This window comes from Giraffa tippelskirchi, chromosome 12 (genome assembly GCF_054371585.1).
Source record: "Giraffa tippelskirchi isolate mGirTip1 chromosome 12, T2T-mGirTip1v1.2.pri, whole genome shotgun sequence".
Classification (NCBI taxonomy): Eukaryota; Metazoa; Chordata; class Mammalia; order Artiodactyla; family Giraffidae; genus Giraffa; species Giraffa tippelskirchi.
The window spans coordinates 5712083-5726443 of NC_137286.1; the positions used below are offsets into that span (position 1 = coordinate 5712083).

The window sequence follows — 14361 nt, forward strand, 5'->3', positions numbered from 1 at the left end:
GGCGCCCGCGGGGGTGCCGGGGACTAGCCCCCTCCGCCCCGCTTCTCTCCCTCACTTTCCAGTTATAAAAACGGTCGTTGAAAATAGGTCATCTCTCTTCCCACGCGCCCCTTGGCCATGTTCCCCACGCTCCGTGCCCTACTAGGAAGAAGAATTCAGTGCTTTGGAGTTTGTCATTCCGGGGTATCAAACTCTTCTTCCTCGTGACTCCAGCCTGGCGATGCAAGTCTGCACCCCCCTCTCCCCTGTTTCTACTCCAGGGTGGGGGCGTGGGGGGTGCGGGTGGAGAATGGAGCCGATTAGTGTGTCGGGCGCCACTTTCTGCGGGGGAACGAGGGGGGAGTGCTTGCCCTCGCTATGTGTTGACAGGTTTAGGATCGCTTGGAGTGTATTGTGTTGCATTTCCAATTGCAGGAGGTGATGTTTCAGAAGCAAAAGTGCTTTTAAAGTACGTTGACAGGTGACTTTTGCTTTTAACATCCTCTGCGGCATTAGCCCTTTAGCGACGGATCCGAACATAACTTGCTGTGTAGTTAAAGGGCTGTATAGGTTTGTCAAAACTGGCAGAAGTGTGGATTTTATCATGTGCAAATGATATCTCTTGCCCATGTTTCTTCTCCAAAATGACCGCACTGCTATTTCCAAACTGAAGGAACCAGTAATTATTTAGAAGTTTTTTTTTTTTTTTAACTATTTGAAGTGAATGCATTTAACTTGAGAATATAGCAAAATAAAAGCAGCTTTTCTCCACCATTAAAATTCGGAAAGACTTGAGCCATGATGTATTGTGTCTATTCGGGCTACTATGCATGCAGTCTCATCTTACCAGATTAGTCCCTAGGGCTGTTGTGATTGATATTTTGGAAAGGTTCCAGCATTTAAAGGAGGAGTTTTCCTCTGGCCTAGGGAAGTAATGTGCAAAGCCAAGTTCTCAAACAGCTACAGAACAACTTTTATTGGGCCCTCAACAACCTCAGTTTTCCTTCTGCTACCCCTTCTTCTCTGCCCTTTGTCATATATATACATATATGTATTCAAAATTGTAAGTTAATGTATGCAATGAAACTCTAGTCTGAATGAGTGAAATAGTTGCTGCCTCTGGTCTCTTCTCCAGTGATCCCTGGAGTAGGAATGATGTTGAATTTGAAGATGAAACATTTATGCTTGCGTGTCTGTAGACATGAAAACTTCAGTTCAGTCAATAGGCGTGCAATAAGATTGTCAGGAAGACGGTAACACTAAGCTGCTCTTCCGTGTGGTGAACATGTAGGCCACATTTTAATGATGATTAAATCTTTGCTTTAGAAGCCATTGGAAAATGAGAGAGCTGTGAAGGTTATACTGAAAGTTTTCCATTCTAAAGTTCAGCCCCTGGAAAACTATTTTGGTCTAAGAGCTCTGATAACTGGTCACAACCTTTCCTTAGAACTTGCTGCTCTCATGATCTAGAAGATGACAAAGACCGGGATGGCTGGAAGAGGCTGTCTATAGCATGACGGAGGTTGCTCGCAGTAAATATCTAGTAGATGATCATTGAATTCAATGGGAACCAGGTACCTAGTTTGTGGCATGTGGAATTTTAGTAAAAATATGCATAAAAATCTTAACTCCTGGCTCAGGGTTTCTCTGTTTTATTTTTACAAGGTATCAATCTAGTTTGAGACATTCCAAGTCTCTTAAAATGTTTGAATTATATAGTATCCTTTTTTTTTTTTATCGCTCTTCTGCAGTAGTTTTTAGAAATGTAACTAGTAATACTGTATCTTTCTTGATGCAGTTTGAGAAATATCTGTCACTGGGAGGTTTTTTATCTTTAGAAACTGGTTTTCTCAATTAAAAAGTAATATATTTGGGCCCATTGATTTATCAGAAATAATATTTCGATTTCCTGTGCATCCTTTTTTCTTGCTACAGTTGAAGAAGTGTTTATCTTGGCTATCGGTTCATTCTGAGTCGTATTTAACTGCTTACAGATATTAGTTTAAGGATTCCTTGCTTTCGAGTTTTCCTGATTGTCACTGTTATTGCCTGTTAAAGGGTACCTTACTTGGCAAAATGGACTTCTGTATCCTGGATTTCCTTATGTCATCTCACTTTCCAACTCAAAGAATTGGAGATTGTTAAATATTTTGATCTGCAAATATAATTTACATAATGTTTATTCTCAAAGTAAATTTCTAACAAAATGGTAATATAATTTTTTTAAAATTACAAACGAGTTGAGGCTCCTTTTTTCTAAGTCACTTAATAGTCTTATGGGGAAAAAAGTCAATTAACAGAATTGGCAAGATTAGCAGTCCTTTATGTTGTTAAATTCCTTCAGTAACTCAGGCCAAAGATTAGCTGTGTAGACTCCATTTCCTTTTGGGAGTTTCTTCTAGGTTTAGAAATAAACAGATTGGTAAAACCAGAAGTACAAACACAGCTAATGACAATTTTCAACAAATAAATTTGAATGGAAGAAAAATGATTCCAAATGATTATAAAATTCAAATACCAAAGTTGAGGCTTTGAAAAAATTTTTTCTTATTCAAGTCCTTTCCAAGTATTGTTAGAAGTTAATTAAATAATCAAGATAAGTCCAAACACTCTTGGCTGGCAATGGAAGATGAAGTCTAACTCTGAAGTTAAGATTTTGAGAGGTAAAGTGGTACTGATTATCAAGCCAGAGGAAAATTTTAAGCTCTCACGTGTTAATACTATTGGGCATCGGTGAAGTTGGACACCAGGCTGTGCTGATGAGGCTCTGCTACCAGCTGTCTATCGCTAAACTTGAGGTTTCTCATCTGTAAAGTTGGAGAAGGAAATGGCAACCCACTCCAGTGTTCTTGCCTGGAGAATCCCAGGAACGGCAGAGCCTGGTAGGCTGTCGTCTGTGGGGTTGCACAGAGTGGGACACGACTGACGCAACTTAGCAGCAGCAGCATCTGTAAAGTGGGCACAGTATCTTTCTTTATCTAGTGTGTAAAGTGTTTACCTCAGTTCCTGATACAGAGAATGCCTGAATGGGGCAGTTAGGTTGAAGGTTGTGTGGGAACCTGCCCCAGGGCTCACACACTTTCAACAGCCTGGAAACAAACAACATGACAGTTAGCATGAATAATTTCAATTGGATTAAAACTGCATTTGGATTTATTGTTTAATAAAGCACACGAATCTAGCCGAAGACCAGTTTATGTAACCAAGGGTTTAGTTGATTATCACCTTATCCTAAAGGCTGTCTTAACTTATCCCTCCTTTTCAGATTACTCAAGAAATGTGCTCTGAATCCAAGTGTGAATTCACTTATTCATTTGGCTGGTGGAAAAGTAAGGCTGTTTTGTCTATACTGATCTTCCTCAACTTATGATGGGGTTATATCCTGATAGCATTTGAAAATATCATTGTTGAAAATGCAGTTAGTGCACCTAACATACCAAACATCTTAGCCTCGCTGACCTTAAACATGCTCAGAACACGGACATTAGCCTATAGTTGGGTGAAATCATCTAACACAAGCCTGTTTTACAATAATGTGCTGAATATCTCATGTTATTTGTTGAATACTGTACTGAAAATGAAAAGCCGAATGGTGGTCTGGATTCAGAATGGTGGCAAGTGTGTTGGTTGGTTGCCCTCGAGTTCCATTGGCTGCCTGGCAGCTGAGACTCGCTGCTCAGCACCCCAGTGGGTATCATACTGTGTGTCACTAGCCTGGGAAAGATCAGAATTCAAGGATTCCCCTGAATGCCTATGGCTTTTGCACCATCTGTATTAAAGTCGAAATAGTCTTAAGCTGAACCATCTTAAGTTGGGGACCATCTGTATTAGTAAAATCTCCTTGAGTTGAATTTGGCTGTGGTTCGGAAAGCACTTTGACAACCATACCTGGTACCTAACATTAGATGTCATTATTTTAAACATGTTCGTGCTGAGGGTTAACACAAATAATAAACCCAGAGGTCTCTTCCAAACCTGATAATTCCACAGTTCGAGAATCTAGTATCCTTATGGGAGGAGTGTGGGTGGTTTGAAAGTAACTTCTTGACAGATTACAGCTAGCTGTTTCTTCACCCTTTAGCAGTTTTCTTTTTTCTTTAAGAAAGGTATAATAGGAAATGATTATTTATGATACTGAATGATTCTTTGCTTTATAAAGAGAGGTTTTTTTGGGGAGCAACTTTCTTTAAATAGAAGCCTCATTTTAACTTAATTGTGGTTATAACTTAATTCAACAGGAGTTTAAAAGTACACCTATTATGGATTGAAAAGTCAATCAAAGATAGTTTAAGCATCTCTAAAATTATCATGTATATTAGTGGAAATACGGCAGAAACATTGTAGAAAGCAAGAAATATCTGTATTTTTTAAAAAAAGATCTCAAGTTTGTGTGTCTGTGTATCTATCTATCTGACAGCCCAACTTGTTCTGTATAAAGATTGAATTTTACTTACATACAGCTTATAGGTCTACCTTCATCTTGGTGTGTGTGTAGCTACTGAGTTGAAATTAATTCCACTGTCTTGCCTGTCTGTCTGCCTTGACTTCTTGGTGGTTGTGAGTTGTGACACACACACGCCTCCTTTGATAGAGATTGGAATGGTGGGTGCTCGTTAGCCTCTTGAATTGGGGTAAGTTAGTATGACTTGACCATGTTACTAGATCCTGCCACCGTGCAAAGAGAGATGTTCCTGACATTTCAGTTAACATGGTGCCAATGCAAGGACTATGTACACCTCATCAGATTTTGTAGCAGAGAGAACTTAAATACTTTTCAATTTGGGAGCGCTTTTATTTGCCTAGGCCACCATCCTGTAATTTGTGTTTTTAATTCAGAATGTCGTCCTCTGATCCTAATGGCCTACAGGGGATTTCAGTGAGGTGCTTTTCTTCCTCCAGAGATCAGGCAGGCTTCACACTCCCTTCAAATGCTTTGCAGCTGGGAGCCCGAGGTAGGGGAAGGCCTGAGGGCCATCCTCTCCCTTAGTTGATCCAGCTGCAGAGTTGAGAGGAAGGATGCAGGATGTGTTGAAAAGCAGATGCTGGGCTTGAGCAAAGGTTTTCTGGGTGAATTACCAAGTAAGGGTAATAAAAAATGTTTAATCTAGTTGTAATTAGTGGAAAGCAATTCAAGAATAATGCACATTTACAGTCTTTCCATTTAGAATTTTAGGGGGACAGAAAAGCCCACGCGGCTGAATTCCATCTCAGTCTGTTCATTTTGTAAAAATTGGTTAAGTATCCAACACCCTCCCTTACCACTCACACCATCCCCTCAGCCAGGTTCCCTACATGCTCTGTGTTCCTGTTTTTCCTCACCTATGCAGATTATATATAAAAGAATCACTTCGTTGATCAGAAGTGGTTGTTGATTACAGATGCCACTTGCATATTAGCAATTTAAATAATAATCGAATATGCCATCTATTTTACTGTTTTCTAAGTCTGTTCCATCTCTTAGGTGGAGAGGTTGTTGATATACTTGCAAAATAGTTTATGGTGTTATAAAGAGCCAGGTTTTGAAGATTCTGTAGATTTTTTAAAAATCTTGATGGTGGAGAAATTTAGATATGTGTAAAACTCTTAGCTTACTGTTATTGATGGCCCTTCCTTTGAAGGACTGTCACTATAGTAATTGTTTATTGTAGAATCCATTTGCTTGTCAATTCAGTATTGCTTTTCTACATAGTATTTTCTTTGGTCTTTAAGTCCTTTTTTTTAACCATATATTTGTTTCCCCCAAGATTATTCAATAAGAATTTGTAAATTTATATGATTTTGATCTAAACTTTGAGGAAACATCTTTTATTTAGTATTGTACCTTTTGACTGGAATTTGGAATTTAACTATGTATGTATACACAGATCTAATTTAGCACATATTTTAATTTTTCTAATAAACATTTGAAATAAATATTGAAGATAAATATTGAGTCTTTGTAGGAAGGTGATGAAATAAACTAAGCAGTAGTTTTTTTCCACTGAGAACATTAAGAATATTCAGGATACCTATTTGGCTCTTTCATTTGCTAAAACTTGGAATCCAGCCCCAAATTCAGCAGAACTCACAATGAAAATTATTCATGGTGTGTAACAAGTTTTTGAATCATAAATAAACAGGGTAGGTAGTTATTTTAAATCCTTGGTGTTGGGGAAATCCTCGGTAGCTAAGAAAGGCTAAGAAAAGCTAAGAAAGGGGGCTGAATTTAGGAGACCACCCAGACTGGATTCTAACACTCTTCTCGGGCTGACTCTTAGCATCCAGTCGTTCTTCTTTAACTGCACTTTATTCCTCGCCCCTCTTTGTTTTCGTTACTTTCCTCGTGCATTCGAGGAGTTAATCCAGGCTGTGTCCTGGGTCCCCATCTCCTCATCCTTGAGGCCACAGGCCTGACTGTCCCTCACTTGGTCATCTTCTGCCATGACTGGCGTGGTCCTGGCATGGGAATGCAGGCGAGCTTGTCTCGTTGCAAATGTGCTGGGCCTAACACAGGACTTAAGGTTGAAGCTGTGGGTCCCCTGCTTGGCTGTGGGCTCTTGGCCAAGTCACAGTCACGTGTGAGTCCCCTAACGTGACAGTGGTCACCGCCGGCCTCAGCGGGCTGTGGTGGGGACGGTGGGACCAGAGCAGTGCTGTGCTGATGCAAGTGTCCCCGGAGCTTGAAGTGATGTGCGAGTTGCAGCTTTTCCATTTCTGTTGGGAATGAACTTCTTCCTGCTTGGTTGCTTTCTAGAAACCAGAGAGATTCTTTTATGAAATTTAATATCTTAAAGCTTTTCTAACAAGAAACTATGGATTCCCAAAGGAAGCCATGTTTTAAATGTGAATTTTTTAATCTTTTTATGTGTATAAAGTTGTGTTTTGACTTAAGAGTCATCCTAGTTCTTTAGAGGTAGTAGTTAAATATTAAGTAAATGTCTCATTTTGGCTCCTGTCCTGTCAGTGGTGGGGGAATATATCAAAATCGTTCGTTGCTGTACAGTCTTGCTATAGTGATGGGAAATAAATCACTCACAAGTAATATTGTGCGTGCTCAGTCGTGTCCGACTCTTTGCGACCCCCATGGACTGTCACCTGCCAGGCTTCTCTGTCCATGGGATTTCCTAGGCAAGAATACTGGAGTGGGCTGCTGTCACCTCTTCCAGGGGATCTTCCCAACCCAAGGATCCAACTCCTGCATTGGCAGGCAGATCTTTATGACTAACGCCACCTGGGAAGTGTACAAGTAACACAAGTACATTCAAATAAGATTTTCCTTCATTCAACAAATATCTGACCCTCAACTGTGTCTGTCACACCATACTAGACCCTACAGATAATTTCGAAATGGAAGGTTGGGGGTTTTTTTGCTACCAGATGGAAGCCCACACCAGTGGGTGAGAGGCTTGTAAATGAAGTCGACTTCAGCAGGTGAGGTCGCAGAGGCTCAGGGCTGGACTCTGGGTGCAGAGTGGGGAGGGGGCTGTTGGTAGGTGGGGTTGGAGCTGAGACTTAGGCGCCTTCACCAAAGGCTCTCATAGATCAAGGGGTGCTTCCAGGCCAAAGGGGGTTACGGCGACAGGAAAGTCTGGTATTTTCTAGGGTGAAAAGAAATGCACATTTGCCTCTGAGGTGCTTCTAGTCAGGGTGTCTGTACACAAATACTAGAAGAATTGGTGCCGAACCACATCGAATCCAGAGGCGGATGAATCTTCCAGATATTGATGGCTGCAGAGTTCAGAAGAACCGCTGAACTGGGCACAGAAGTGGGTACAGAGAACCACCGCCCTCCTGAAACGTGAGTTCTTCAGGTACCCTTAAGGCTTGAGGACGCCCCTGAGTCAGTGTGCAGTGGGGCTGAGTGGTGAGGGGCTCCTGACAGAGCGGGCCAGGCGACTGGAGGACTTGCCTGGACAAGGTCACTGTCAACCTGGCTTCTGGGTAGCACAAGTTAAGAGCTGGTCTAGACCTAGGCTCCTGCACCTCAGGGAATTGCCTAGGGACAGGGACAGGCACCTCCCTACACCCTCCTTAATGAAGAGTGAGTTGACAGTGCCTACCTGGAAGATTCCTACTGTCTAACCCATCAGCAGAAAATTGGATTAAAGATTTACTGAGCATGGTCCTGCCCATCAGAGCAAGACCCAGTTTGCCCCATAGCCAGTACCTCCTATCAGGAAGCTTCCACAAGCCTCTTATCCTTATCCAGCAGAGACTAGACAGAATGAAAACCACAATCACAGAAAACTAACCAAACTGATCACACAGATCACAGCCTTGTCTAATTCAATGAAAGTATGAGCCATGCCGTGTAGGGCTACCTAAGACACATGGGTCATGGCAGAGAGTTCTGACAAAATATGGTCCACTGGAGAAGGGAATGGCAAACCACTTCAGTATTCTTGTCTTGAGAACCCCATGAACAGTATGAAAGCGCAAAAAGATATGACACTGAAAGATGAACTTCCCAGGTCGGTACATGCCCAATGTGCTACTGGAAAAGAGCAAAGAAATAGCCCCAGAAGGAATGAAGCGGCTGAGTCAAAGTGGAAACAATAGCCAGTTGTGGATATGTCTGGCCGGTGAAAGTAAAGTCTGATGCTGTAAAGAACAGTATTGCATAAGAACCTGGAATGTTAGGTCCATGGATCAAGGTAAATTGGAAGTGGTCAAACAGGAGATGGCAAGAGTGAACATTGACATTTTAGGAATCAGTGAACTAAAATGGACCGGAAGGGGCAAATTTAATTCAGATGACCATTATATCTACTGTGGGCAAGAATCCCTTAGAAGAAATGGAGTAGCCTTCATAGTCAACAAGAGAGTCTGAAATGCAGTACTTGGGTGCCATCTCAAAAATGACAGAATGATCTCCGTTCATTTCCAAGGCAAACCATTCAGTATCACAGTAATCCAAGTCTATGCCCCATCGGCTAATGCCAAAGAAGCAGAAGTTGAATCGTTCTGTGAAGACCTACAGACCTTCTAGAACTAACATCAAAAAAAGATGTCCTTTTCATCATAGGGGACTGGGTGCAGAGGAGGAAGGCAAGAGATACCTGGAGTAACAGGCAAGCTTGGCCTTGGAGTACAAAATGTAGCAGGGCAAAGGCTAACAGTTTTGCCAAGAGAATGCACTGGTCATAGCAAACACCCTCTTCCAACAATACAAGAGATGACTCTACACATGGACATCACCAGATGGTCAATACTGAAATCAGATTGATTATATTCTTTGCACCCAAAGATGGAGAAGCTCTATACAGTCAGCAAAAACAAGACTGGGAGCTGACTGTGGCACAGACCATGAACTCCTTGTTGCCAAATTCAGACTCAAGTTGAAGAAAGTAGGGAAAACCACTAGACCATTCTGGTATGACCTAAATCAAATCCCATACGATTACACAGTGTTAGCGATAAATAGTTTCAAGGAATTAAATCTGATAGACAGTGCCTGAAGAACTATGGACAGAGGTTTGTGACACTGTACAGGAGACAGTGATCAAGACCATCCCCAAGAAAAAGAAATGCAGAAAGGCAAAATGGTTGTCTGAGGAGGCCTTACAAATAGCTGAGAAAAGAGAAGTGAAAGGCAAAGGAGAAAAGGAAAGATATACCCATCTGAATGCAGAGTTCCAAAGAAGAACAAGGAGAGATAAGAAAGCCTTCCTCAGCAGTCGATACAAAGAAATAGAGGAAAACAATAGAATGGGAAAGACTAGAGATCTCTTCAAGAAAATTAGAGATACCACGGGAACATTTCATGCAAAGGTGGGCAGAATAAAGGACAGAAACAGTATGGACCTGACAGAAGCAGGAAGTAATTAAGAAGAGGTGGCAAGAATACACAGAAGAACTATACAAAAAAGATCATGACCCAGATAACCACGATAGTGTGGTCACTCACCTAGAGCCAGACATCCTGGAATGCGAAGTCAAGTGGGCCTTAGGAAGCATCACTGGGAACAAAGCTAGTGGAGGTGATGGAATTCCAGCTGAGCTCTTTCAGATCCTAAAAGATGATGCAAAACTAGTGGAGGTGATGGAATTCCAGTTGAGCTCTTTCAAATCCTAAAAGATGATGCTGTGAAAGTGCTGCTCTCAATATGCCAGCAAATTTGGAAAACTCAGCAGTGGCCACAGGACTGGAAAAGGTCAGTTTTCATTCCAATCCCAAAGAAAGGCAATGCCAAAGAATGTTCAAACTGCCACACAATTGCACTCATCTCACACCTTAGCAAAGTAATGTTCAAAATTCTCCAAGCCAGGCTTCAACAGTATGTGAACCAAGAACTTCTAGATGTTCAAGCTGTATTTAGAAAAGGCAAAGGAACCAGAGATCAAATTGCCAACATCTGTTGGATCATCAAAAAGCAAGAGAATTCCAGAAAAACATCTACTTCTGCTTCAACCTTTGACTGTGTGATCACAACAAACTGTGGAAAAATCTTAAAGAGATGGGGATACCAGACCACCTTACCTGCCTTCTGAGAAATCTGTATGCCGGTCAAGAAGCAAGAGTTAGAACCTCACATGGAACAAAGGACTGGTTCCAAATTGGGACAGGAGTACATCAGAGCTGTATATTGTCACCTGCTTATTTAACTTCTATGCAGAGTATATCATGCAAAATGCTGGGCTGGATGAAGCACAAGCCGGAATCAAGATTGCTGGGAGAAATTATCAGTAACCTCAGATACGCAGATGACACCACTCTTACACGGCAGAAAGCAAAGAGGAACTAAAGAGCCTCTTGATGAAAGTGAAAGAGGAGAGTGAAAAAGCTGGCTTAAAACTCAGCATTCAGAAAACAAAGATCATGGCATCTGGTCCCATCACTTCATGGCAAATAGATGGAAAACAATGGCAACAGTGAGAGACTTTATGTTCTTGAGCTCCAAAATCACTGCAGATGGTGACTGCAGCCATGAAATTAAAAGACACTTGCTCCTTAGAAGAAAAGGTATGACCAACCTGGACTGCATATTAAAAAGCAGCGACATTACTTTGCCAACAAAAGTCCATCTAGTCAAAGCTATGATTTTTCCAGTAGTCATGTATGGATGTGAGAATTGGACTATAAAGAAGGCTGAGTGCTGAAAGATTGATGCTTTTGAACTGTGGTGTTGGAGAAGACTCTTGAGAGTCCCTTGGACTGCAAGGAGATCGAACCAGTGAATCCTAAAGGAAATCGATCCTGAATGTTCATTGGAAGGACTGATGCTGAAGCTCCAACACTTTGGCCCCCTGATGCGAAGAGCTGACTCACTAGTTAAGACCCTGTTACTGGAAAAGAATGAAGGCGGAAGGAGAAGAGGATGACAGAGGACGAGATGTTTGGATGGCATCACTGACTCAATGGACATGAGTTTGAGCAAACTCCGGGAGATGGTGAAGGATAGGGAAGCCTGGCATTCTGCAGTCTATGGGGTCACAAAGAGTCGGACATGACTTAGCTACTGAACAACAACCTGGCAAGCTGCTTTATGCCTTTTGGGCCTGTATACCTGTGGCAGGGAAACAGAGAATTCCGAAAGACTGATCTCAATGGTAGCTTCCCTGGTGGCTCAGTGAAAAAGAATCCACCTGCCTGTGCAGGAGTTGTGGGTTCAGTCCTTGGGTCTGGAAGATCCCCTGGAGAAGGAAGTGGCAACCCACTCCAGTATTCTTGCCTGGGAAATTGCGTGGACAGAGGAGCTTGGGGGCTACAGTCTCTGGGGTTGCAAAGGAGTCTGACGTGACTGAGCAATTAAACAACAACAAATCTCAAGGTAAGCCTAACCTTTAGCATCTGCTGATCACACTGAACTTGACCCAGTCTTCCTGATTTCCATGGGAGTGGAGGCTGCATGGAGGAGCCCAGAATTTCCTGAAGGCCACTGGGGACATTTTGACCTGGGTATGTGAAAAATTGTTGTCTGGAGGAGGCAGGGGTAGCCAAAGGTAGCTTTCTTCTGGAAACGGGGGAGAACAGGAGCAGATCCTGAAGCTGTGCTGTGTAAGGGGTGATGGGAGGAAGAAAGCGGGGCAGGTAGAGTGGGGTGAAGGGCCCTGAGGGCTGTGCCTGGGAGAGTGGGTGTCACCGTAGAGCTGTGGAAAGACCTTGCCTCGAGCAAAAGAAGCCTGTGTGTTGTATAATCCCACTTGTATGAAGTTCAAGAACAGCTGCTGTCCCAGGTGCTCATTTCCTGATGTGTTTTGAAGTTCCACCAGTGTCGTATTTCTGTACTCGTTACTCAGTGGGCCCGATTTAAGCGACAAGGGTGGGCGTGGGCAGGGAGAATGCAGGACACTGCTGCGATCTGAGTAGGAGGTGAATTCCAGAGGGGCAGGTCGCCTGAGGTCCTCAGGGGTGGCCCCTTGTCCAGGAACTGTCAGTGTTGGGTCTGGAAGACCTGCCGCCCTCCTGCTCCCCGCAGAGCGCTGTGCGAATTTCCTCTGCGTTTCATAGAAGCTGCGGGGCCGTGGCCGAGCAGAGGCTTTAGAGTCCTAGCTGCACCTTTTGAGGACTGCATCTTTTTGAGAATGTCCTCTAGAAAAGGAGGTTAATGTCTGTTGATTAGAGTGTCTGGGAAGATCAAACACATCTTAGCTTTGTGTGGCAAAGGTTAAAGGTTGCACACAGAGTCGCTGCTGCTGCTGTTGTTTTAATTAAGGATCTTTATCTCAGGGCAGGTATCTAGATGCTGGGGTGGGATGGGCGTTGGAGGGGGATTCCTGAGGGAAGACATTCAGGGTGGGCACAAGGGCTGCAGGCAGAGTGGAGAAGCCTGTTTTGTAGCCCTTGGGTCCTTGCCCTGTGGCAGTGAAGTGTGTGTGTGGGGGGGTGTGTGGCTGGCTGGGCCTCCCTGTGCCCCAGGCCTGCTAAGAATGGGGCAGGGTCTTGGAGCTCCTGTTGGAGTGATGTTTTCAAGTTGCTTGGTGTCTGACGGACACACAGAAGGTCATGACAGCAGGGCTGTAGGGAGAGGCCAGCAGGCCCGTCTCCGACTGCTCCCGCCAAGCTGCATTTGAAAGTGTGCTGGAAGCCCTTCTTTGCAGACTGAGCGCTAGTCTTAGTTGTTTTCAGGTCAAGTTCAGTGGCCTTCCACAAAGATGCCCTCTGTAGATGAGGAGAGGGCCTGCTGCAGAGAAGAGTGGCAGGCGCTTGGGCCAGGGCGAGAGCCAGTGGACACGGGAGCTTCCTTCTCTTTAGTTCCCGAGTTTAGGAAAAGGTGCTTAAACTGTTCCTCTGCCTGCCGCCCTGCCCCACACTTAATATTTTTTCCTCTGCTTTTGATCTCAAAATAACTCACTCTCTTTGCCGCACAAGTTTTAGGTTTTGTTACTTGTTTCCTTTGGTTCCAGGGCACCAGATAGTGTGTGTTCCACCCCCTGTGTTGGAAGGCTTATTCGGGACATGAGTTACAAAGTTATATCAGGGACAGTGAAGCTGCATAGGCAGTCCTTTAAGAGAATGCAGTTTCCTGTTGTTTGAGCACTGCCTCTATTTGCATGGAGTCATTATTGTGGAGTGAGTGAACAGCTAGACTGAGGGAGAACGTGCATTTTAACCCTTTGTCCAGTCACAGCTCTCCCCACTTCAGTACTTGTTTCTCTTTGTGAAAAACCAAGTAGGTCAGAGTTGGCTTTCTGGCTCACCCTTGAGATGAAGGGAGACTTGCTGGCGAGGGTTCCGTGGAGCGTCACCATGGCTTTCATTAATCATTAGCGTGCAGGGGGCTCCAGTCACTTCTCCCCTGCCACTCCCCATCTTCCCGGGTTGCTGTCCGCAGGCACTTCTGACTTAGGAGGAACCCTTGAATCAGAGTCCTCGGGCAGCAGTGGTACCCTTCCTGCAACTGGGGTCTTCTCTCTCCCCGCTCCCCACAGACTCCTCTCCAGGTAGGCACGCTGCCCACCAGGCCCCCAGGTGCCCCCCTCATTCTTGTCCAACCTTTGAGTCGCCTACCCTTTCTTCACATGTCCCAGTCCCTTGCTTTCTTCAAGACAAGTCTCCTGACTCACTGCCGTCAATTGTTTTCTCACAAATGTTATAACATCTCTGCCTAGCATCCTTTGGTACCTGCCTGTCCTGCTGTCTTGTTTGCTTGTGGCCATTTATCTGTTAGACCATTGAGGCCTCCAGGGTGGTTGCAGTGCCAGACGGGGAGACAGTGATGCAGACCTCTTTTGAGGCTCGGGTCTGCCATCGACTCCTGTGAAACCCTGGACAAGGCACTTTGTATTTTCCTTGAAACAAGATTGAGGAATTGGATTAGCTCCCTGAAGTTTCCTTGATCTCCAAAATGTCTTCAGCGTTTGTCCAGAGAGTCTGATCTGTTGCTTATGATATAGATACTCTTCATAGGAAATTATTCTTTTAAAGCAAAGTGAGGAAGGAATATCTAGAATTTTGTGGCC

General features: G+C 43.8%; 1 protein-coding gene across 30 annotated transcripts in view; it reads left to right on the plus strand.

Moving 5' to 3' along the window:
- The window catches only part of SETD3 (SET domain containing 3, actin N3(tau)-histidine methyltransferase), a 78749-nt gene that overhangs the window by 1192 nt on the left and 63196 nt on the right, over positions 1-14361 (plus strand). For 7 of the 30 annotated variants that reach the window (XR_014071199.1, XR_014071198.1, XR_014071202.1 and 4 more), the window contains exon 2: positions 3245-3308. The exons of 13 other annotated variants lie outside the window; for them this stretch is intronic. The gene's annotated coding sequence lies outside the window, so the exon portion shown is untranslated. Of the gene's footprint in view, positions 1-1426; positions 1554-1914; positions 2066-3244; positions 3309-7285; positions 7390-7560; positions 7757-10063; positions 11730-13052; positions 13843-14361 lie in introns of those variants that run through there. 10 more of the 30 variants (XM_081549771.1, XM_081549773.1, XM_081549772.1 and 7 more) reach the window with 6 other exon arrangements.